Here is a 24607-nt window from a genome sequence, read left to right on the forward strand (position 1 = left end):
TGATTATTTTTTTTTTCCTGGTTGGTTGCAGATAGTAATTACTTCTCTTGCTCTCCATGGTTCTAATGGTCTTCCCAGGTATTAGATGCTGAGATAGGAAACCTGAAATGCTATTTCTGTCTCTGCTCTGAGCATAAACCACCCTGCAGGTATATGACCAGAAGTGTATTGCCAGGAGAGGCAAGGGCCATGTTCAACTGGCTTATCCTCCCTCTCGGAGACTAGCACTGTCCTCTCTTACCCAGCATGCCTAGGTGCTAGCATGTAGCAAACCCATGCCATCCATCTTGGTTGTCTGATAACTGTTACTTCATTTTATTTTCTGTGTATGTATATTATCATATTAGTTTTTTTATTTATTCTTCTTTGTAGAATTGTGTGCTCTTGTTAATTAATAAGAGATGTTTATATTCGTGGATAAGCCCTTTGCAAAATATGATTGATTCGTCCACACAACTTGAAGTTTTCAAAAAGGAAGGAATTTATTTGTCTATTTACCCATGTGATCTGGCATACTTCACAAATCTTCCTGACTAAGCAGGGTTAAAGAGCTGAAACACGGCGTTTCAGTTTAAATTCAGACACTGAACTAGACAGGATCCGTAGCCCTAAGCTCATCTCTCTGAAGGTGTACTCATGGAGGGCATGGTGACCAGGTGCCCCTGGCAGAGGCCAAGGTGAAGGTACAAAGGTCTCCTGTATAGTGGCTTCTCATCCTGTTGAAGCCTGAGATTCAAGTGTTGACTCTTGACTCTGGTGTGGCCTGTGGCCTAGTTCTTTCTATGAACTCAGATCAAAATGATGACCCTGGCCTCTCTGGCTCTCATCAAAGCCAGTGTTCCTTCCACACTAGAACAGGACTCTGCTGACTGGATACTGCTTTCAATTCCACAGCCATCCCACCCTACATGGAGGCCTGGAGCAGCTCTGCTGGAAGATTCTGGGCTACCTCAGCCCAGACTGCATGACTAGGATCCATGGTCCCCAAGACTGACCACCTGCAGATGCCTCTCCTCCTGGCCTTGGTAACTCAGTGCCCACTAGTCTGCATGCATGCCCCTGGTGTGAGATAGCCTGCAGCCTAGCTTGCACTAAGCCCAGCCCATTTCTGTTCCTCAGTATTCCTTCCTATCCAAGCCAGGCTTAGGAATAAGGCAGGCTACTGGGTCCGAAGTCTCACTCTCCTACCTCTTGTGTTCCTTCCTGAGTCCCAGGGCTGAGAAACCCAGCTCCACTTCCTGTCTGCCACATTTCGCTGCAATGCAAAGCACTTTAGATATCTGTTTGCTCAGCACGGAGGTAGGCTTTATTGTACAGGATTTTAACTGTTAGATAAACAATGGCGCAGCCGAGGCTCTCACATGCTTGTTCTTAGCCAGTTATACAGTCTTTCATTTCCTCTTCACGGTAATCCTACATGACAGAGACTTGTTCCCATTTCAGACATGAGAAGATCAGAACAGAGAGAGCTGAGTTCCTTGTCCAGTGACCCTCACAGTCAAGGATGGGAGCTGGAAGCCCTTTATCACAGGCAACAGGGGACCAGGAGCCCCTGCAGCTAGAAAAATCATGAGGACCTCTCTCATTCCAGAGCCACAGAGAAGAAACCGTCATTCTCAGCCCTGTGCTTCCCTAACTCAGGTTTTTTCTCATTAGTCTGTCTATTACAATGATTTGGAGTTTATGCTAAGGAGTAAACTTGGCTTTCTCCTTACAAGTTGAGCCGGCTATTTCCTATAGGCTAGTCCAGCCTCCACAACTGACCTTGAAGGCCACCAGGAGCACAAGTCCCCTCTTCCAGGGAAGGATTTTATGTTCTGTTCCACTGTCTGTGTGGCCTAAATCACTCTCCATTTTTACTTTGACTCTAGAAATCATGTTCATGCCTATGAGAGCTACTTACGCCACAGTGTGGACATGCTTGAAGCCTGCTCATCACTCAGCTGCCCTGATGGCCTTTAGACCTCCCTAGAGGTGCTGACTGAGATAACGCTTTGAGATTAATTAGGAGAGAAATGACAGCTTTATAATGTCATGTTAATAACTCTTCTATTTGTTTTTCTTAGTTTATTCCTTTCCGTAAAATTTTATGACTCGCTTCATATGGGACTGCAGACTGCTGGAGTATGCTTCCAGAACTCTACATTCAGCTGATATGAAGCCGTTTTATTTATTACACTTTCCAACTGCCTCTAAAGCTTTGCATTTATGAAAATGATTGGGGTTTCTGGGAACAGGGTCATCGCTATAATCAATTCCCTGTACCAAGGTGGTTATATAAACATTCCTCTCCCCATAATTTGTGTGATCAATTATATTAATGAATTCCCTAACTGTAAATCATTCAATTACTACAATACCTGTGCACATAAATGACTCTATAAACACACTGGTTTTACTATATTAGTTTCCGAGAGTTCCGCTATGATGCACCATAAACTGGGTGACTTACAACAAGAAAAACTTAACTAAGGCAAAATCCAAACCTGCTCCTGCACAGGGCTATGGAGAGAAGTCTCCCATATCTGCCACACCTCTGGTCCCTTTTTCTTTGATGAGCAGCTACACCACTCCGTTCTTTATCTCTGTATCCCCACAGCCACGCACACCCCAGCTCTATGTGTGTATATTTATAAGGATTCAATGACTATGATTCCATCTTGACTGAGTCCAGCTACAATGAGCCCTGCCTTCAAGGATGGAAAGACCTCCTGAAGTCCAACATTTGCTTACAGAGCTCTATGGCCTTTTTCTGTCCCAGGCATTGTTCCTCATGTACAGTCACAGGACAGGTATGGAGCAGAGATGAGTGTTTCTTGTTTATATACATTGGGTTGTGAACAGAGTCACATTCTGATAGCCTGGCAATGACAATGACATTTATTCCATGTGACACTCATATTCCTCCCATGGTTTAAGTCCCCACAGGTGGATCATAGCTACATGAAGCCAGAGCTGGCACTCTGTGTTTCCTCAAGCATCAAACAAAGATTCCCCTCTAAAACCCAGGGAGTTCTCTTGGCAATGTATAGGCAGGTTACAGAAAAATACCTGGCATGTTACAATCATTCTGCATAGACATACAGCAACAGAATCCTTAGTCAACATCCCAGACCTCCTATACTAGAGGAGCCCCTGGACCACCACTGTTGAACATAAGAGCATTGAGATATTTGAGGAGACATAGGTAAGGAGCATCCATCATGAACATCAAAAGCAGCCTAAATGTAGGAAAAGCTACAGGTCAGTGGGCAGGCAATAGTGCCTCTGTTAATCCTACTGAACAAAAGGAAAGACCACTGACCCAAAGTGTTGGTTAAATTAAGGCAACCTTTATTTCTGCTTACAGTAAAACCTGTCCAGCAGCTGTCTCTCCCTAAAGTGGGGTTTGAAAAAACAGCACTGAACACAGAGGATGTGGGGTTTTTATAGCTCAAACCCACAAAACTGGAGGAGTCCAATGGCTGGGAGATCTCCAAAGGCTCTTGGCAAGTGTACCTTGATTGTATACATTGGATTGTGAGCAGATCCACATTCTGATAGCATGACATTGCCAATGACATTTATACCACGTGACATTGATATTCCTCCTATAGAAGCAGATAGCAGTCTAAGATTACTTTGCAGAACATCTTGTGGCTTTTGTGAGGGTGTACATCAAGGCCCAGTCAAGGTGTACAGCAAGTCAGATTCCAGGAAACACAACTGAAGTGTTGTGGTTGAATAGAACTGAGCTTACTTCAACCTTGAAACAAGATAGCTTCTGATCTTAAGAAGAAGTTAGGCTAGACCATCGATTTCCTGAGCTGATTGAAGCTGGATGTTGAGAAGAGGCACAGCTACAGAAATCACAAAATCCGATCTCGCCCATTCCTCAAGAGGACCCCTTCAAACGCCAGGAAACATAAGGTAACACTCATGCATGAAGATGCTTCAAGGTAACAGAGGGCAAGGAACCAGACCCTCAAGAGCCTCCACAGGCCTCAGGTCCCCGTGGAAACCCACTTTGGAAAACTCTGATGTGGTTTCCCAAACAGCACTGAGAGCTGGAAAGCATCCTATTTTCACTTGTCAAACCTGCCCTTGAACTCATGTGCCCTGCTCATAGACGGGTCTGGCTCCTGAGGATGTGTCTAGAGGGTAGCAGGGAACACCAGATTCAGCAGTCCACAACTGCCCATATGCTCCTACCAGGCTGATCCCATGAGCAGATAGGACCCACAAGATCTGTGCTTTCACCCCCTCCACATACCTTATGCCAACATGGAGGCTGACACCATGAGGACCAGAGACACCACAGACAGATGGGGTACAAATAAAAGCAGAATTAGTGCTCCTTGTAATAAATGACCCTGTCTACACGCCTGTTCTCCCCATGCCTATGATTGCCTGGGATAGAGAAATGTGGTCTGTACTTCCCCTGCAGAGATGCCCGGAGTTCCTTTGTCTTCCATCCACCTGCATGCTTTTGGACCTCCAATAAAGTAGAAATTATATTTGCACAGCAAGACTTTCCTGGTTGTGTTTTCTTGTAGGAAAAGCACATAGAATCAGAACAAATAATGGACTTTGGTTATTAAAGAACAGCAAATGTTGTCCTTGTGGGAACCAGAACAAAACAAATGTCCACACTGGACCTTCCATCATGTTTGGAAAAGTGTGAGGACTGTGAGGACTCTGAGAGCCAAAATGAAGCCACAGCCCAAGCCCAAGAAGGCCTACTATTTATATGGTTTTCACCAAAATAAAAAGAGGTTTTCTCTTGTGGAGGGTACACATGCCATGGAGGATGGCAATATTGATTCTCTGGTTATATGGGATGAATGTGACTCTTGCAGGTATGACACTCCCTTTGTGGTGCCAGGCAAGTCATTCATAAATGGTTGCAAAATGCTATGAGGGTATGCAAGGTTTAAAAGTGATGGAAAATGTCCAAAGAAATGCAGTTCTGATGAAAAGGCCACCTCCTATAGCCAGGCAGGAAACCCAATGGAGCAATAGGGACACCAACCCACCTACAAAACTTTATCATGTCTACAAAAAAAATACAGGGCTGGGGGATGGAGCAGAGACTGAGAGAATGGCCAGCCAATAACTAGCCCAGCTTGAGACCCATCCCGTGGGCAAGCACCAATCACAGACACTATTAATGATACTCTGTTGTGCTTGTAAACAGGAGTCTAGCATGGCTTTCTTCTGAGAGGCCCCACCCAGCAGCTGACTCAGATGCCAACACCCTCAGCCAAACAGTGGATGGAGCTTGCAGACTCCTATGGAAGAAAAGGAGGAAGGATTTCAGCCTCTAAGGGAATAGAAACTCCACAGAAGACCAACAGAGTCAACTAACCTGGACCCTTGGGGCTCTCAGAGACTGAACCACCAATCAAAGAACATACATGGGCTGGACCTAGGCCTCCACACATGTGTAGCAGATGTGCAGCTTGGTCTTCATGTAGGTCCTGAACAACTGGAGTGGGGCCTACCCAATAGCTGTTGCCTGTACGTGAGATATGTTCTCTTAGCTGGGACGCCTTGTCTGGCATCACTGGGAGAGAATGCACCTAGCTTCACAGAGACTTGATGTGCCAAAGTGGAAGGATATCTAGGGAGTCCCCACCCATTCCAAGAAGAAGGGGATGGAATATGAGGGAACAGATTGTGAGTGGGGGTAACCATGAGGGGGGCAGTGAGTGAGAAATAAAGTGAATAAGTAAAATAATAATAATAATAATAATAATATTCAAAGAAAGAAAAATGTAGTTTTGAGCCCTTTGGGAAATGATAGCTGCCCCCCACCATGTAAAGGGAGTGACTTGGCACACCCTTCAATATCACAGCAGGTAGAAACTGAGTCTATCACATGCCCCCTCCCCCTGCCAGGTGTGTTAGACCTTCCTTCCGAGAGCTAAGAAAAATAGGTAGACCCACATTGCGCAAAGTAAGGAGAGAACAAAGCAAAGGTCTTGGAGACCTACAACTGTTTGAATTATATTTGAAATTTAGTCCTTGAACTGTGTACTAATGTCATTTGGAAGTAGGGACCCTGGAGGGTGAGTCATGAGAGCTCCACACAAGCTGTAATTTGCAGGTTGGCAGCTTAAAGGGTTCATGGTCTGTAGGGTGAGTAACTTTCCCAGAGAGCGGACCTCGCTAGCAGGTTTCCTCTACCTTCCTGGGAGGCACTCTTAGCATGCCAGTCGCCACCCAGACCCCCAGTGGATGCTGAGCACATACTATATACACCTGGTTCTCCAACTCCTACTACTGGAGAATAAACATCTGCTCTTATAGATTACCCACACTGCAGAGCTGAGTTACAGCAACAATATTCTACAGCACATAATGGCTAAAAAGAGGGCAGACTCTGTGCTGAGAAAAACACATGCTACCCCTTCACAGGGAAGACACACAATGCTACCCATAGAGATCTTGCCACTCAGGGTCCACTCCCTGATCAACACAGACTAACTTTATCAGAGCTGCATGAAGAGAGGGAGGTCTCTACCGTATCCCAACATCTCAAGGTAGTAGTCACTTGACTCAGTCCTGAGTGCTAACTGAAACCTTCCCCTCAGAGTCTGTGTTATAGCTGACACTAACTAGTCTCAGTGTCATGGGACATGGGTAGAAAGCTGTCCAGATCTTGGATGCCCAGCACATCTTGGACATCTTGAGCCCTTTCTATCTCAAACTTCAAAACTCTGCTCAAGTTTCAAGAGAAGAGGACCAGAAACAGAATATAACCTAATGAGCTCTCAGAACCACCCCGGGACTAGACATGACAGGACTTCATGTTTCCATGGCTCTGACCAGCATCATCATATTCCAGCTGGAAACATCCACAGTCTAACCATATGGAAGCCAGAGCCTGAACAGTCAGTGAAGAACTAACTGCTATCACTGTCACTTTGAAACATTGACAGTACAGAGATAATTTGTAAATCAGACACATTTACTTGTGTGACTATCAGTGACCATGTCCTCCAGCGTCTACTGCAACAGGTTTGTACAAAGCAGCACCACACACGAACAAGCCTTCTACCTCTCCAGCTTCATCCCAGAGCAGGGCCTGAGGTGCTGGTATCTGCCATGGTGGCAAGTCCTATGGAAGAGTGTGGCATGCTCTCGGGGTGCTGTGCAGACAGATGACACACACATCACAACAGCTGGCCACACCCCCTGGTGTTCATGCTGGTCTCTCTGAAAGGCCCACCAGGGCTCTGAAGGATGGGTCTAGGAATTCTGTATCTTCCTCTCCTGTAGCTGTTTTCATTAGCATGAAATCTTTCCCAAGGGGAGAGGGGAAGCTCAGAAAACTCACAGGAAAGAAGCAAGGCTCAAAAAGCCATGAGCGTGTGCGTGTAGCAATGACTTGCTAGAGGCAGGGAGACTGTTCAATAGCGTAACTGCCTGTGTGTAGCCCTTAGAGCTCTGGGCATATTTTTTTCTGAGTCATCATTCATGCAGGAGTGGGACAGTATAGGTGGGCTTTGCAGATGCACAGCTGCCCTCGTCACCCATCCACCTGTGGTCATGATAAACTCATTGGTTCACCAAGTTGGACAGGGATGGAATCATTTCTCTGTCTGTGGTTCCCTTCTCTCTCTGAAAATAGACTCCCCAGAGAGTCTCCCAACACTGACTACACAAAGCCCCTCACTCCTGTGCACAGGAACAGCAATCTTGATGCCAGTGTCTGTCTGGCACCGACTACATCCAGTGGGTGGAAAGTGGCTTCAGGGAAGAGAAGAAGAATGAACCCTGTCCAATCTCAAGCAGGGGAGCAGAGCATTCCTCCCGATTCCAGCTCTCAGTCTGCTGGAGAAAAGCCCCACCAGCTCCACAAAGCTGGGATTAGAGGACTCATGCAGAGGATTTGTTTTTAATTTCAGAACAGGATTGCAATGCCCAGTTGTGTCTGCCTTCCAATAAACTGATAATGCTCATATTTCAGTATCTCCATTTTGATGAAAAGAATACCAGTACATCAGCAAACTATTAGTGAACCTGCATTCTCTAGAACTTAATCCACAGGCTTAATGAGTAAAAGTTTAAGAAGAAAAAAATTCAGGTTGTTAAGGCTGCATTTGCTTTCCGCTCTGGAACTTCGGTTCATTGCAAAGTAAGCACGGCGACGCTCAATTACTTTTCTCCCCATGTCTTTTCTCTTTTTAACTCAAACTGGAAAATTATCTCTACAAACCTTTTTGGGGATTACCAAAATGCTGAGGTTCTCAAATCTGTCGTCTTCTCTTCTTTTTTAAGTGCGAGCCCAGTGACAGCCTGTGTCAATGTTGTGTAACCTGTTGGCGGCTCTATCAAGGGGGGCTGCTGCCTGCCCACAATTTCCTGTTTCACCTCCTGAGACCCACGACAGAGCAAGAATGAGTATAGTGGCCAACAGTGTGATAACTGATTGGTCAGAGAATTGTGGCGTAGTCCCTCCTGAAAGAAGGAAAGTTCCCTTGATTAGCATGACAGAACCAGGCTTGACATGAGGCAGCCTGGACACTAATGTTCATATTGCCATCAGATCACCAGAGACATGTTTGAGGAGGGTGACAACCCACAGTCATGAGCCTTCTAGTCCACACTGCTATTCCCATGAGATCATGCAAACAAGATGCCAGATTTGTGACAGAGTCCAAAGAGATGAAGCTGGAGTCAAAGGGAGAAACTATCACCCCACAGCAGGGTTTATCACTGTGTGTGGTCATCACTGACATGGAAGTCAAGAAGAAGCTACGTTAGTGTGCCACAGCTGCTGAGGGCAGAGGAGATGGTTCTACAGCCTGCAGGAAACCCCATGGGACTGACATTGATCTTGATCTTGTTCAACAGGGGTTACTTGGCACAGAGAATTCTCAAATTACATAAGGTAAAGAAACCGGGAAGGAGGCTCTCGAGGAAGTGTTTAACCTTTTGCTGATGTTTGACTCTGACTCATGACCAAATGTACTCATGTGGCCAAAGATGAATTCGTTGCCTAAAACAGCTGCTGACATTAAAAGCTAAACACTCTGGTCTATTTAAGGAAGGCCAGTACTGCCTCTTTTTTTTTTTTTTTTTTTTTCTATTTCTGCTAGTTGATTTTTAGCATTTCTCATGGCAGTGCCATCTCTCCACCCTCTCTATGGGCCACTGTCACCTTTTCACCTTTTCTGATTGGGCTGTGGGACAGGGTTATATTCCACCCTACATATCTCAAGGTCCCATCTGCTCCCTAAGTTCTGCCAGCTTCTGGCAGGCAGTTGTATGAACTTCTGATTCTCTGTTTGCATGGCTCCCCACTGCAGATAGGGCACCAACAGAAAGAGCAAAGAAACAATTCCACTCAAGCCTAACTTGGTAAAACAGTACGTTTCCCTAGAGTTATTTACAAGGGTGTGGGCAACTTAAGGGTAAGCTCCACTGTTGAGGAAAAACAATCTCTTTCCTTCCCAGCCAGTATTAGCTGTCTACATATCACTGGGGAAGGCTGTTGCCGTAAAAGCCCCTCCTCTAGTAACCGTTATCTGTCTATATATCCTTGGAAAGGGATGTGGTCTCATGAGGCCCTTACCTAGTAACTGTTAACTATCTATATGTAAATCGTGAGGACAAAGAAATGGAGGGGCATTATGATGGGAAACTAATGAGCCCAACTTATAGAGGTTTCTTTTGGTAATTATAGCAGCTGATAGTTCAAGAAGCCAATGGCCATGCTGTGCTAGAGAGCAACACTCCACAGCATGGGCACACATAAAAGACAAAGTCACAGATAGCAGGGACAAAAATTGAACATTGGCTCACATCCAAGGACAGACATGGTCACCATGAGGAAGCTGACCCTCAAGTCACCCTGTGACTTTGTTAAAATTTCTCTAGTCTGTGACTTTGAGTAGTGACCCACTGGTAGAGAGTGACTTCCCAAGCTCACCTTCAGTTCTAAAACCTGCAGCATCAGAAACCAGTGACTCAGCATGGCCCCATGCTTCTTAAGTAAGTACTGAGACCATCAAAGGACCAAAGAAGCCAGATTTGTGATGAGCTGTTTCCAGAGCCTAAAAGGACAGAGTTGAGGTCAGAGGGAGAAACTATCACCTCATAGCAGGCTTCATCAGAATATGTAGCCATCAATGACTGAGAAGTCGAGGCTACATTAGAGTGCTACAGCCAAGGCCTTTTTGCTGATGGAGAGCTGACCATCTCGACTCTGCAGGTTTTTAGGGGCCACTATGAGCACAGTGTCCCCTTTTGGCAGAAGGAATCATTGCACAAAAAGATAATGGAGTTTCCACCTCTGGCCTAGCAAGCAGAAGCCAGAGATGAAAATCAAAAGGTAAGGAATTTGTATAGCCCTGTCTTCTTGTTCAAGTGTTTGACGGCCCTGAAGCCTGTTCATGCAGGTGCCTACCAGACTGGCAAATGGAGAGAGAGAGATAGAACGTAAGGAGAAAGGGCCATGGGGAAGAAGACAATGTGAGGGTACATTGTAGAAGGAAAGACTCTCAACCTCCATGTGGGAAAGGCAGGGCAGGGAAGCAGGTGGTCCGGGGTTGACATATATAGAAGACAGGAACTCCAAATCCCACACACATAGCTGAGGAAAGGGGGGAGAAGCAAAGTCAGCCAGCAGTACACCCACCTCCCACTGCCCCCACCTTCCTGAAATGATCCTGCCTGGGGCCCCACTGTGCCAAGCAGTGGCCTCTCCCTGCCAGTCGTGGGCAGGTCTCGGGTCCCAGACTCGTGGTCCTGCACACATTCCTTAGTCCCTCTGACAGTAATTCCTAAAATATAAACTAGATGTCACCAGCAGATGAAAGCATGGGGAGGAGGCACAGATTGTTGGTGGTGACTCAGGAATGCTAGACTGATTCCCTTATAATGGCTCTTTTCCCATTCTATGGACACCTTCTGGGTCATCTTTTCCCACATGTGGTTTCCATTTGTTCATTGCAACACCTGAGGGCTATCTCGTCATTTTACATTTTGGCAAGCAGAGACATAGAGGAGTGATGACACACATGTGCAGAGTCATACAATCTCTGAGACATTCCCATCACCCTCAGAAACGAGCCACCAGAGAAGACACAGCTGTTAGTAGGGACCATTCCCTAGCCAGGCTCCAAGACTGAAGCCCATTCCTGCCCCTCCCTCTTCTTGGCACCATCTCCATGTTGAGAACACTGTTTAAGAATCAAGCTTTCAAGCTGCTTGTACTGAGGAAAGTTCCAAAGTTCAGCCTCTGAGTGACAGGAGCTCAGCAGACTGGCCACTCTCCCTGCACAGAGCTTGACCTCATTGAGTGGTGTTGACAGTCAAGTGGAGCCATGGGAAGAACATTCCCCATTCCTCAGGAGTTACATGTGTGGTCTAAATCTGGTCACACACCCATGCTGCCTACCAGAGAGGTCTATGGCAGGAGACAGGAGCTGTGTTCAGACAGAGCCAGCAGGGAACAGCTGGAGGGGAAGAGTCTGGCTCTACACAGACTGAGAGGCAGGGAGGCAGGGAGGCAGGGAGGCAGGGAGGCAGGGAGGCAGGGAGGCAGGGAGGCAGGGAGGCAGGGAGGCAGGGAGGCAGGGAGGCAGGGAGGCAGGGAGGCAGGGAGGCAGGGAGGCAGGGAGGCAGGGAGGCAGGGAGGCAGGGAGGCAGGGAGGCAGGGAGGCAGGGAGGCAGGGAGGCAGGGAGGCAGGGAGGCAGGGAGGCAGGGAGGCAGGGAGGCAGGGAGGCAGGGAGGCAGCAGTAGAGGAGAAGCAGAGAAATACAAATGGGTAAAGCAAAGAATGACAAGAAAGGGAAGTCAGAGCTATCTCTCAGAAGGGATGAAGGCAAGGAAGCCCATGTGAGTGCATGGATGAGACCTCCATGTGAAGTTGGACAAGTTGCAAGGCCCCAGAAATGTCCAGAGGGTGACATTTGGAAGACCTTCTAGAATCTAAAGAACCCGCCTGCTGCATCGACCTGGGACAGGCAGGGCAACCGAAGAAGGAAACTCCTACAGGCTGCTGAGCTGCTGTCTCCAACAAGCCTCCTCCTACTCAGTTCAACCAGGGAATTGGGGACAAGGTGAAGGTAGCTGTGGAAGAGGACATCTCTAGTTGGCACCTTCCCCAGAAGCCAAGCCCACTGCAGGAGACCACCTCCGTAGAACACAGCAGTAACACTGCCCCTCTCCCTGCTCCTAGCACCAGGGACCGCAAGCCAGGCAAGTGCTCTACCACTGAGCTAACTCCCCAGCCCCCAGGCATGGAGCCTCGTGCTCTGGTTGTGGTGAGGCCCTGGGAGCAGCTGTACACACAGGAATAGAGGCTTTATTTTCCTGAGCTTTGGCTTCTGCTCAGGGCCCTAAAGAGAAGAATTCACACCAATCTAAAAAGGGATTTATCAATCTTGCCTCCTGCCAAGCCTTATCCTTTATAAAAATAGCTGGTGGCTAGATTTTTCTGGGACAGAGCTCCACCAGTTACCTGACGCTTTGGGAGCTGAGAGAGGAGGAGTGCTGACTGAGATGCCAAGATCCAGGGCTCTGACTACCCATGTCACAGGATTCATGCCAGGACTCACCCTGCCTGCCTGCCCAGGGCTCAAGAGAATGCAGATGGGAACACATGAGTCTCTGTTCCTGTAGAAGCTATCAACTTCCAGTTCACCTTCCCACTTGCTCAGTGTACTGACGGCTTTTGTGTGTCAAGTTGACACAAGCTAGAGTCATCGGAGAGGAAGGGTCCTCAGTTGAAGAAATGCCTCCATGAGATCCAAGTGTAAGGCATTTTCTCCCTTAATGATCAATGGGGGGAGGGCCCAGTCCTTGGTAGGTGGGACTATCTCTGGGTTGGTGATCCTAGCTTCTATAAGAAGGCAGGGTGAGCAAGCCAGGGGAAGCAAGCCATGGGAAGCAAGCCAGAGGAAGCTAGCCAGTAAGCAGCATCCTCCATGGCCTCTGCATCAGCTCCTGATTCTAGGATCCTGCCCTGTTTGAGTTCCTGCCCTGACTTCCTTTGATGATGAACAGCAATGTGGAAGTGTAAACCAAATAAACCCTTTCCTCCTCAACTTTTTTTGTTGGTCTTGGTGGTCCAGTCACAACAATAAAAAACTAGACTAAGACACTCAGCAACTCTGTATACCTGTGGAGCTGTATACCTCTGTATACCTGATCCAGCTATGACTCTTATGGATGTTACAGTGAACACCCAAGCCTTGTGAAGTCTTAGAGTCCCATTGGAAAGATAGAGACAACTTGGTCAGACATCATCTGTGCCCAGGATGCCTGAGGGACACTGGTGGCTGTGTGGGGATGCAAAAGCTCCTCAAGGTAGTTGACAAGAAGTTCTAGCCCATGAAGGAATGGAAGCCAGAGGCTACTTGGGTTCCATTCCAACAGCATAGCCAGCCCAGTCCAGTGGGAAAACTGTGCTGCACCTGTGAAACTTACTTTAGCCTGTGGAGAGATCACAAGACTGGGAACAGTTTAATATGACTGTTTGGCCACTTAAGCACTAAGTTAATGTTTTAGCCAGTATAACTGAGAGTGCATGCTCACAGTTAGCATCTACCCCAGAGACATTTGGCATGTTTCAGATCCGTCGATGCTAACTTCACCACCACTGTTGGAAATAGCATTTTGTCAATGTGATATGCAAATAAGACCCAAATGTAATTTCTTATGTAAATAAGTCACAATTCCCAAATAAGAACTGTGGAAACAGAGCTTCTTCCAACGTAAATCCATATGGCCGTTTATGTCACTTATAAAATCTAACTCAGGGCTGTCGCAGGGCTCTGATATACGGCTGCTACGATTGAGTGTTATTGCATTCAAAGGAAGATTCACGTTGCAAAGGCTTAAGTGGCTCAACCAGTGTGCCGGGTTAATTACCTTTGTGATTGAAGTTAGATGGTGTAAAAGCCCATTTTCACCTTCTTGCAGTGAAGCTGGGTGTATTGTATTCTGAATGTATTGAGAATAGTCTTTGAATGGCTGTTTCATATTTCCTTAAATGAGATACAGTAAAATCTCATTATAACAGACCTCTCTATTTATGGCCTGAATTCGGTCAAATGTTTAGTTAATTCAATCATTCATTAAATACAGCGATTTCTCCCAGCTTTACCTGTTCAGATCAGGGCACAGCTCCCGTCTCTGGCCACTAAAAATGAGACCGGTCAGAGAAGACCCAGCTTACTCTCTTGGGTTTCCTCCGTAACCGTTTTTTTTCTGGTCCCAGCCCCCTTTTGCCTAGCTCCTGGCTGCATCCTCTGTACTCTGAGTCATGAGAACAGGGGTCTTGGTCAAATGACTGTAGCATGCTTTCTGGAGCTGGGGTCAATCCCTGGAGATGACTCTTGGTGCCTGTGTCTGGACCCTGGGCTGATGGCCACCTAAAGACTCTAGTGCTAACTGTGAGTGGCCAACTCTGCGCTGATGACCTTGTCTCCTGGGGAAATGGCCTGCCAAGACAGAAAGGGGCCAAGAGAAGGCTTGTCATCAAGTATCATGAGCACTCCAACCAGCAGACATCTGACTCTGCTCTATCTGTCACCTGCCCTGGGCTCCATGGGTGGGTGGACAACCTGTTCTTAAGCTGTAACGATTCTCTTTGACTCTTCTAAGGGGAAAGGATGCACTTTGTACTTAGGGTCCCAGATTAAAGGGGTTGGGTTGCTCCTGACTTATGGGTGAGACTTTTTTTTTCTTCCAGGTTTCTGGAAACTCCTAAAGTCTCTTAGAGGGCTATAGACAGCCATGCTCAGAAGTGGCTAATACAAAAGAAGGCAGGATGGGATTTCCCTGGTACTTCCCCATTTCATGTCTACCCACATACTCCTTACAGTCTTTCCTTCCAGGCATTCAGAGTTTACTCTCCCCAGAAGCCAGAGGCTGAAAGTTCAGATGCCATAGCCTGCCGTGAACAAGCAGGTCCCATGACTCATCCCTCTAGACACTTATTCTCTAGGAAGAGAGAGAGATACTGCCATCAAAATCTAGACACCAACACACCTCCCTCGGGTCACTTCAGTGCTACTGGGGAAGTAGAGGAAGGTCAAGGTCAAGCAGAAGCTAAGATCCAAAGAGAGAGATGAGCTGCTCTAGGCTCTCCACTGGGCTCTCCACAAGCACTGAGGGCAGGGTCACAGGGAAACACGGAAATCCTTACACCGTACTGCACATTACATGTGTACATTACCTTTCTATCTTGACAAAATACCCAACAAAAACAACTTGGTGGAGGGGATTTGTTGTCTCACAGTGTGAGGAGATGCAGTTCAATATGGTGGGCCAGCCTAGTTTCAGGGATCGAGGTCCAGACACCAGGGCACACTAGTACCCTGGAAGCCTGGTAGCTTCTTGAGTTTGCATCAAAATGCAGAGAACCTCTCTGGAGACCTGGACTTAAAAGTCACATTTTGTGTGAACTTAAGAGAGGTTCAGTCTACAGCTAGAGACTATGGCTGTGACTTCTCACTGGGGTAGACTAGGAAACAAATAACAACACAGACCAGGACCAGATGCAGACGGCCTAGTGGCCTACTTCCTCTACTCAGGACCTTTAAAGGCTCTACAAACCTCAAAATAGTGTCACAAGCTGGGACCAAGTATATAAAATATGTCCCCATTGGGACATTCCATATCAAGCACATTAAATACCATAAAGGAGCTCCAGTTCCAGAAGCCACTGTGACAGCACACCCATTTCTTATAGTCACTCTCACAGGTGACAGAGGATAAGTGAACAAGTGGCCAGAGGGCTTTTCCCAAAGCAGCAGTAAAGGTCAAAGGACTCTCCCCACTACACTTTGACAGTGGCCTCTCCTGAGACTTGTATCCTGCCTGAGTCAGAGCTGGAATTTGGTCAGCCCTGGCTGTGTTGTTCCTGGGCTTGCTTTATGTGAGGAGACTTTGTCTATGACCATGGCCTACCTGACAGGAGTGATTCCATATGCAGCAAGGAACGGAAGGCAGCAGCCGCTTGGCACAATGGCCTGAGTGTGGATCCTACCAGATAGTCACAGGTCATGTGGATACCCTAACCTAGTGTCAGGGATCAAGGTCCAGACACCAGGGCACAGTAGTACCTTGGAAGCCTGGTAGCCTCTTGAGTTTGCATCAAAATGCAGAGAACCTCTCTGGAGACCTGGACTTAAAAGTCACATTTTGTATAAATTGCTGCAGGCAATTTTGTTCTAGTTTACAGTTTAGCAATACGGAGGTATAAAATAGCACGGGCTGAGAAATCCAGAGGTACCCATCACCTGTACTGTGCAGCCATGTGTGAAGGCTGCTGGAGGCTCAGGCTTCACCAATGCCCCAGCACCTGTCCAGTAATGGCTTTCCTGCTGGTGTGTATGGAATGTCTGTTTATTCCCATCGTGTACATGCTTATATTAAAGGAAAAGGGGACAAGACAGAATCCAGGTTCACAAGCACCCTGAGGTAGATCTGCATAATAGCAGCAAAGACTCCCATATATGCCCAGTGTTTACTGCTTATACCAGGATTTTCAGACATTAGGGCTACCTAGGGCTAGGCAATAGTCACTACAAGGAGTGTGTGCACATAAGTTATACACCGGCCTTGGCAACCACCCCAAGGCGCAAAGGGCTTCACGTGTTCCTTGTGGCTAAGAGTTTTATATGGGAGACTCACCTAGAGGGTTTGAGACTCACATTACAGGTTAGATTTGCATTCCTGAAAAAGCCTGAGTGGGTTGTGGCTACAGAAGACAGGACAGGAAGAGGCAGGGAAGCCAGCTGGAGAGCCTGGCACACTGCAATAAGCTGTGTCTCTGAGATGAATTAACCAAACCACCTAAACAAGGGAAGCCATGCATGCATGAGGGCAAAGAGAGAACAAGGCTTCATGGGTTAGGGATAGGAAGCAGAAGCTCACTCCTTTGGCAGAAGCAGAAAAGAACAAACCCCCTGTGACTCCATTAGTTGGGGGTTCTCAGTGTCCAATATGGTAAGGGCAAAGACAGGTGGGCATCCAGAGGAAGCGAGCTGGCCTCAAGTCCTGCAGGGACATCTGCCAGTGGACCATAGCCTCCTCCTCCCTCCCTCTCCTGACTCCATAGCGCATGAGCTGGATTCTCCCACAGTTGTGGCTTCCAAAACGTCTCTGAGCAGAGAGAGGCTTTTCTGGTGTGAGGGGAAACCACTCATAAAATGGAGGCTCCAATTTCAGAGGTGTGATTGTTGTGTGCCCTTTATAAAGCAAGCCAATGCAGGAGACCTGCACGGAAACACGAATGGGTGGGTGTTGCTGGTAATTACAAGAGAGAGTGCATGGAATGAGGTTACGTCCAGAGCCATTACTACAGCACAGCAGAGCAGAATGCCCTCTGCTTGGGGCACCCTAATTTGTTCTTCCACCAGTGTGCTTATTTCAAATTAATATGCTCAGGATGGGGACCTTGCCTGCATTCTGTCGCCATGGGAGAGAGACAGCAGGAGCTGAGGCAATTAGAAGCAGGACCCCAAAGGAGTTTCACCAGTCAAGAGCACCCGATGCTGAGACCATGGCAGCTTCCCTTTACATTCCCAGATTGCATGGGAGGCTTAGAATCCACAAGCTGACAGGTTCTAATCATGGAAGAGCTGTGTAATTACATGAGTGTTCTGTAAACCATTTAATTCCACCACGGCTGTGATAGGCAGAGTGACTTACAATTGTATCTATAATAGCCTGGCTTTAAACTTTTATAATATACTAAAGCAAGACACTGATAAGAAAAAAGTGATGTGTTTTCCTTTCTTTGCCAGATTAGATCTAAGACCAGTGGGCAATGTATAGAAGGAAGAACCACAGCACATGAATTTTTGAAGCTTATTTTAACAGCTTTTTTAGGTGTAACAGACATACTGTAAAGTATACACATTGGAGTATATTATTCAATATTTGTAAGTAAATCCATTACTACTATCAAGTGTCACTCTCAGAGGTCCCTCTTATTCCTTTGTCATCTCTCCTCCTCCTCGTCCCTCCTCCTCTTCTTCCTCCTCCCCCTCCCTCCTTCTCCTTTCTCCCCCTACTTCCTCCTTTTCTTTCTCCTCCTCTTTCCTCTCCTCCTCTTCCTCCTCTTCACTCTTCCTCCTCTTCTCCTTCTTCCTCCTCATCCCTCCTCCTCTTCTTCCTCCTCCCCCTTTTTCCTCTTCTTCCTCCTCTTTCTCCTCCTCCCTCCTCTTCCTCCTCCCTCAGCACAGGTAAAGATGCTCTAGTGGGCAGCATACACACAGGATCACAGAATGTGTTTTAGGGAGGAGGGAGTCTGCCTTCATCCACTCAGTGTAATTCTTTTGAGATTCAGTTGTGATATCACCTTGCCTGTTGCATTTTATTGCTAAGTGGTTGTCCTCATTTCATTCTGTTGCTGTGATAAACCTCTCTGACCAAAAGCAATTTGGTAGAAAAAAAGGGCTTCTTTCACCTCATACTTCCAAGCCACAATCCATCATCAAGGGAAGTCAGGACAGGAACTCAAGCAGGAACTTAGTGGAGAAAGCAGAGGAGTGCTGCTTTCCAGTTCACTTCATAGCTCTTGCTCAGCTACTTTTCATATACACTCACTGGCTTAGGGATAGTGCTGCCCAAAGTGAGCTGTGCCCTCCCGTATCAACCATCAGTCAAGACAATCACAGGCATGGCCACAAGCCAGTTCACCCACTGATACACTTCCACTGTTTGCATTGCAATGTCACCACGCCAGCTACTGTGTTCATTCACAGGTTGTAGAGGCATGTGCCTTCATGCCTCTTAGATAACTCCATATAACTAGAGCGACTGCAGTCTGAAGAGATACCTCAGTCAGTCAAATGTTCACCTTGCAAGCATGAAAACTTGAGTTCCATTCTCCAGAACCCACATTTTAAAGGCCTAGCTATAAACGTTCATAATTCTAGAGCTGGGAAGGTAAAGGCATGATACCTGGGGCCCTCTAGCCAGTCAGTCTAGTTTATTTTATGAGTTCCAGGTCAATGAGAGACCTTGCCTCAGAAACAATGTAGATAGTGTCTGGAAGAATGTCAATCAAGGTTGTCCTGTGGTTTCACACACATGCACATACACACAAAAGAACACACACACATACACACGCATGCACACACTGTCTCTTAGAGGTAGGTGTAGGCTTACAGTTTTTAAGAAGTCAGTCAGATGCTTTCTAACAAGCTTATTATTCCAAGTTCCTACCAGTAGTGTATAGACTCCAGTTACTCTGCATCCACTTGCTAGCACCGGGTATGTGTAAACATATATAAATCCTTTATTCAAATGTGTCACTTTGAAAGTACCTCCTGCAAGTTTATTTCTTAGCAGTACTTGTCAAAGAGCCAAGTTATTGGGGCTGAAAAGGAGAGATGGCTCATCAGGTAAGAGCACATGCTGTTAAGTTCAAGTCCCCAGCACCCACATAAAAAGCCAACAATGATCACATACCAGTGACCCTAGCATTGGAAGGTGGGGGGCTTGGAGGCAGGTAAATCCCAAGAGTCTGCTGGTCAGCCATTCTAATAAAAACTGCTTTGGGTTCAGTGAACTTGTCCAAAATAAAGTGAGGAATAATAGAAAATGACATCAGCATCTTCCTGTGGCCTCTGCTGTGAATATGTGAGCATGTGCACCTGTGCACACACGTACACACACACACACACGCACACGAAACATGCACACAAAAATAAATAGCCAGATTATAAAGTTTACTATAGTCAATTTATCAATAATTTTAGCACCTTTTATTTATTCTTTGACAAATTCATATATGCACACAGTGTATTTGGATCCCAGTCCCTCCAATTTCCTTGGCAGGCCCAGCCTGCTCCCTCTATGCATGAACTCTCTTTCTGGGGGTAACTCACAGAATCCAATAAGCATTGCCTACTGGGATGCTGGATGCTTTAGTCAGCTTGATCAGTTGCTGCAGGCCCTGTCATCTCCTTCTTATATGGACTTTTTTATGGCAATTAATAAAAATTCTCAACACAACCCAAATTTATAACGGCTTTCTTTACTTTTTCTTGTAGTTTTCTTTACTTTTTCTTGGGTTTGAGTCTCTGATCTGTTTTGAGTTGTCTTCTACATATGATGAGATATTGAAGTTCATCTTCATTTTGGCAAATGGTTGACCAGTTATCCCAACCCCATCTGTAGAGGAGATTGCTGCTCCTCTCCAGGTTTTCTGTGGACTTTTGCTACCATCAGTTGAGCACACTTGTGAGTTAGCTCTACAGATTCACTCTTTCCTGCTGCTCCATTTAACCCCCTGAGAGCCCCCATGTCAGTTTACATATAAGCTGCCAGTTCAAACACTGAAAGCCTGGAATTTCTGTGGAGCTCACGTCAATCAGCAGGAGTAGGGAAAATTAACACCATAATATACACCATTTCCTGATCCACAGATACACCTGAGCTCTCTCTTCATTCAGCACTTTTGTTTTTCTCAGAAAACGTTACAGCTTTCACTCTGTAGTATTGCACCTCCTTGGTCAGATTTATCCTTAAAGGTTCCATATTCTGAGACTATTACACATGGGATTTTAAAATATTAATCAGAATTGTTGCTTATAAATGAAAATGCAGTTGGCTTTTACCCACAGACCTGGTCTTCAATGTTGCTAAAGTAACTCCTTAGTTTCTGAAACCCTTTTTCTTCAAGCTGCTACTGTCAGTATGCTTTGTCACTTCTAAGAAGAAGCAAAAAGGGAAAGACATTAAAATCTACCACTGACATCATCCATAAAGTATGGGAATGTCTACTCCCACCATGTCTACTAAATCTTGAACCAGAACTGGCCAGTGTTATAAGGCACAGAAAGGAAGCAAAAGGCACCCATTTTGAAAAGAGTGGAAAAAATTATTTCCAATGGTGTACTCTCTTGTGTAGGTCCCAAGGGATGTAGTGGGCTTTCCTCTCAGGTGACTTTAGGCTGTGTCAAATAGACAGTGAAAACTGGCCAGGGCTGCGTCATCATCAGGTCATGGAATTTTATGTTTATTTTAAGTTTGCCGAGATTTTTATTTAGAAGTCTGGGTTTTAGTGCATTTTTAAAAGCCTCTGTCTGTTTTGCCGTTGTGTGACCTGTAACTCTTCTCTGAGTCTCCTTCATATGGGGTTTGCAGTGGCCAACTTCCCATGACACAGCAAAGCATTTCTTCCTCCTGGTTTAGTTGCTGCTGTCACAGGTACAGTGTATGATCCCCACCATGTTCTGTAATTGTTTTGTCTCAAATAGTTATTAATTTAAAGAACTTTAGAAATGGCAGGGCTAACTCCCAATTCTGGCCCTCTCCTTTCTGCAAAGTCATATTTACACCTAACACAATTTCTCTTCTGCCTGAGGACTTTAACGTTTCTTGTCTGTACATCTTCTGGGAATAGATGTTTTTAAGCTTTTATATGTATGGAAAAGTCTATTTTGACTTTATTTTTGAAAGGCACTTTTACTTGCTATGAAATTCCAGGCTGAATTATTTTCCCTTTCAATTCTAAACAGAGTTCCTGGCTCCCGTATATCTTGCAACATTTCTGAGGAGGAGTCTGCTGCAGTTGCTGTCTTTGCTCTTCCTTCCATGTGTGATATGAAGAGCCTGACTCACGCTGCTTAATCCCTTTAGGGATCTTTAAATTTTTCCCCTGAGAATTTCTATTGCCACTTGTTCAGCTCCACAGCTGCTTATGCAAAGGGTGTTATGTGCTGCTGACCCACTGGGGTGTGTTTTCATCTCCAGTGGTTTTTATGCCCAGTTCAAGTAGACCCCATTTTCTTCTGCATCTTTTCCGGTTCTCTCTCATACTCTCATATATGTTAGAAGGTGGTCTCAACAGTAATTTTAAAATATCATTCCTGTTATTATATCACCTGCCACTCTAGATTAGTTTTGATTAACTGACATGCCTGCTTCCTTGTACACATAATCTTTTTTGACTAAACACTAGACATTGTGACTTTCATCCTACTATGTATTCTAGAACTTAGATCATTCTTCCTCCCAGCCCCATGCTCCTAGAAATAAAGCTTACAATATATTTACAAATATCTTGGCCATATAGCTAGGCTTTTCCATTATTAGATCATAACTTAAATTATCCCATTTATTCTAACCTACATTCTGCCATATGGCTGATTACCTGTGCTCAGGTACCATGCTTCTGTCTCATCACATCCTTCCAGGAGAATCTCCCCATGCATGGCTCTATCCCAGAATTCTTTCTGCCTCCTGGATGCCCCATTTACTATTCTACCCTGTCCTATAGGACATGGGTTTTTTAAATTGACAGGAGATGCATCCACACAATACACAAGATATTCTCTGCACAGTGTATCTTTGATTTGTATATCCCTCTAAATGTTGCTTTGTTTCTTTCTGCCTGTTTCTCTGACTTTCATGAAAGCTTGATTAGGAAGAACCAACATGACATGAACCAGACCAGCCTGGTTCATGGCAGAGGAACCCTGCATCCTCTGCTGTGCATGGCAGTTGGCAGGAAGTGCACTGCTCCCTCAAATGCCTCTGTGCACTCTTGCCATCACTGTCCCTGGTGTTCTCATACACTTAGTCACCAGCCTTCAGCTTAGCTTCAGAAGGTCAGCCAATTCCAGCCACATGGACTTCTGCAGGTTTAGAGCTGTCTTAACATGCTAGGGAGATGTTAGAGGCTCAGCCTGGGACCCCCACACCTGCATGAACCTACCTTGAATCCACCAGGTAACACAAGAATCTTGTTGATCTCTAATCTGTCATTGCCCATCACCAACCAATATTCAGTATCCTAACCACAATTGTTCCCTATATTTTAACCTTTTTAAGATGTTTTTGGTCCTAGAGGGTAACTCTGGTACCTGCTACTCTGAGTAAACTAAAAGAAAAAGAAACCATGAGAAAAATTTTAAGATCCAATCATATGAACCTTACAAAGACATACAATTAAAAATGACAGTTGCAGATTTATTATTCGCCTCTATAAGCAGACTCAAGTGTGGTTTCAGAAAAATTCTTGTCACTATAATTAACAATAATATTTTCCTCAGATGTAATGTTAAGTACAATGATAAATTAATCTTTTGGTGAAAGCATGAAGGTATCTGGTGTTTTGTTGTTTTGTTTTGTTTTCCTTAGAATAAAAATATCTCAGGTCCTGTTTGTGTAAATCCTGTATCAAAGCTGCCTCATTAGATTTAGGGCAGTGTGTCTGAAACAAGGAAAACAGCTAACCATGCTTTCCTTTTCCCATAAATATTATCTTTATACTTAACTTTTTCGAGTATATCAAAAAATTACTCTGATGTACAATGCGGTACAAAAACTTGGCTTTCTCTTGTTAAAAACACCAAGGGCACATCATCACAAGGAAACAGAGCACTGACTCCATCATGTGAAGATCATTACCAGAAGGAAACAGAGCACCAACTCCATCATGTGAGCATCATTACCATAGGGAAACAGAGCACTGACCAGCAGGCATCACCAGCACTGTCGCTGCTATGGAGCCAGGACTCAGGTCTAAGTGTAGTTCCATAGCTGCTTCAACCCCATCATTTTGCAAGCCACGTAAGTCCTCTTCACTAACGTTCCAAGAGTGTTTAATCTTGCCTATACTATACAATTCAAACTTGCTGGTAATGACCTCCAAGCTGCTCAAAGTGGTTTCCTTAGGGCAGTGATTCTCAACCTTCCTAACATTATGGCCCTTCAACAGTTCCTCATGTTGTGGTGACCCCCAACCATAAAATTATTTTGTTGCTACTTCATAACTGTAAACTTGCTACTGTTGTGAATAATAATGTAACTATATTACATGCTATTTCTGTGAAATTATTTTTACCCTCATAGGGATCATGACCCACAGGTTGAGAACTACCTACTTTAGGGCATTAATGATCCAGGACCTATGTTGTCAGGGCTGAGATAGGAGCTACATCCCTGGGTTGGTGCAGCCGTAGTTTTTGACTCTCCGTTCTCTACAGCCCATCAAATGACACAAGCTGTGCTTGCTATGCCATCATACCCACCATGTTCCACCTTGCCACCAGCACACTGCACAGTGACACCATGTCCCACCTGCCTACCATTCTCTACTGTGCCCATCATGTACACTTTGTTCCACCAAGATCCGCCATGTTCACTATCATGTGCTATGCCCACTGTGCTTACCAGGCTCCGTTTCCAAGCCCCACTATTCCTGCCATTCTCTATCATGCTACTTCCATACCCACCATGCTCCATTGTGACACCATGTCCTACCAGCCCACCATGCTCTATCATGCTCTGTCTCCATGCATCACCGTCACCATGTTATCATTTTCCACCCTGCCCTGAGATACCCACCATGTCCATTTCATTCCACCAAGATTCACCATACCTGACAATGTTCACCATGCCCCACTAAACTCTGTTAAACCCCCACACCCCAAGTCTTCCATGCTCCCCACACTCCTCAGTTCAACTAGAGTTGTAGCTAGAGGGATGATGAGACCATATCCCAAGCCCAGCCCTTAGGCACAGAAGCAAGGCCTATAACATCTCAGCACTGCTTTGTTCAGCCAGGCAGAGGAAGGTTCTCAGCACCCAAGAGGCCACAATGTTACTAAGTGCTAGCTGCCTACAGCTCGCTTGCACATCCTG

This window comes from Arvicanthis niloticus, chromosome 1, assembly GCF_011762505.2.
Source record: "Arvicanthis niloticus isolate mArvNil1 chromosome 1, mArvNil1.pat.X, whole genome shotgun sequence".
NCBI classification, from domain to species: Eukaryota; Metazoa; Chordata; class Mammalia; order Rodentia; family Muridae; genus Arvicanthis; species Arvicanthis niloticus.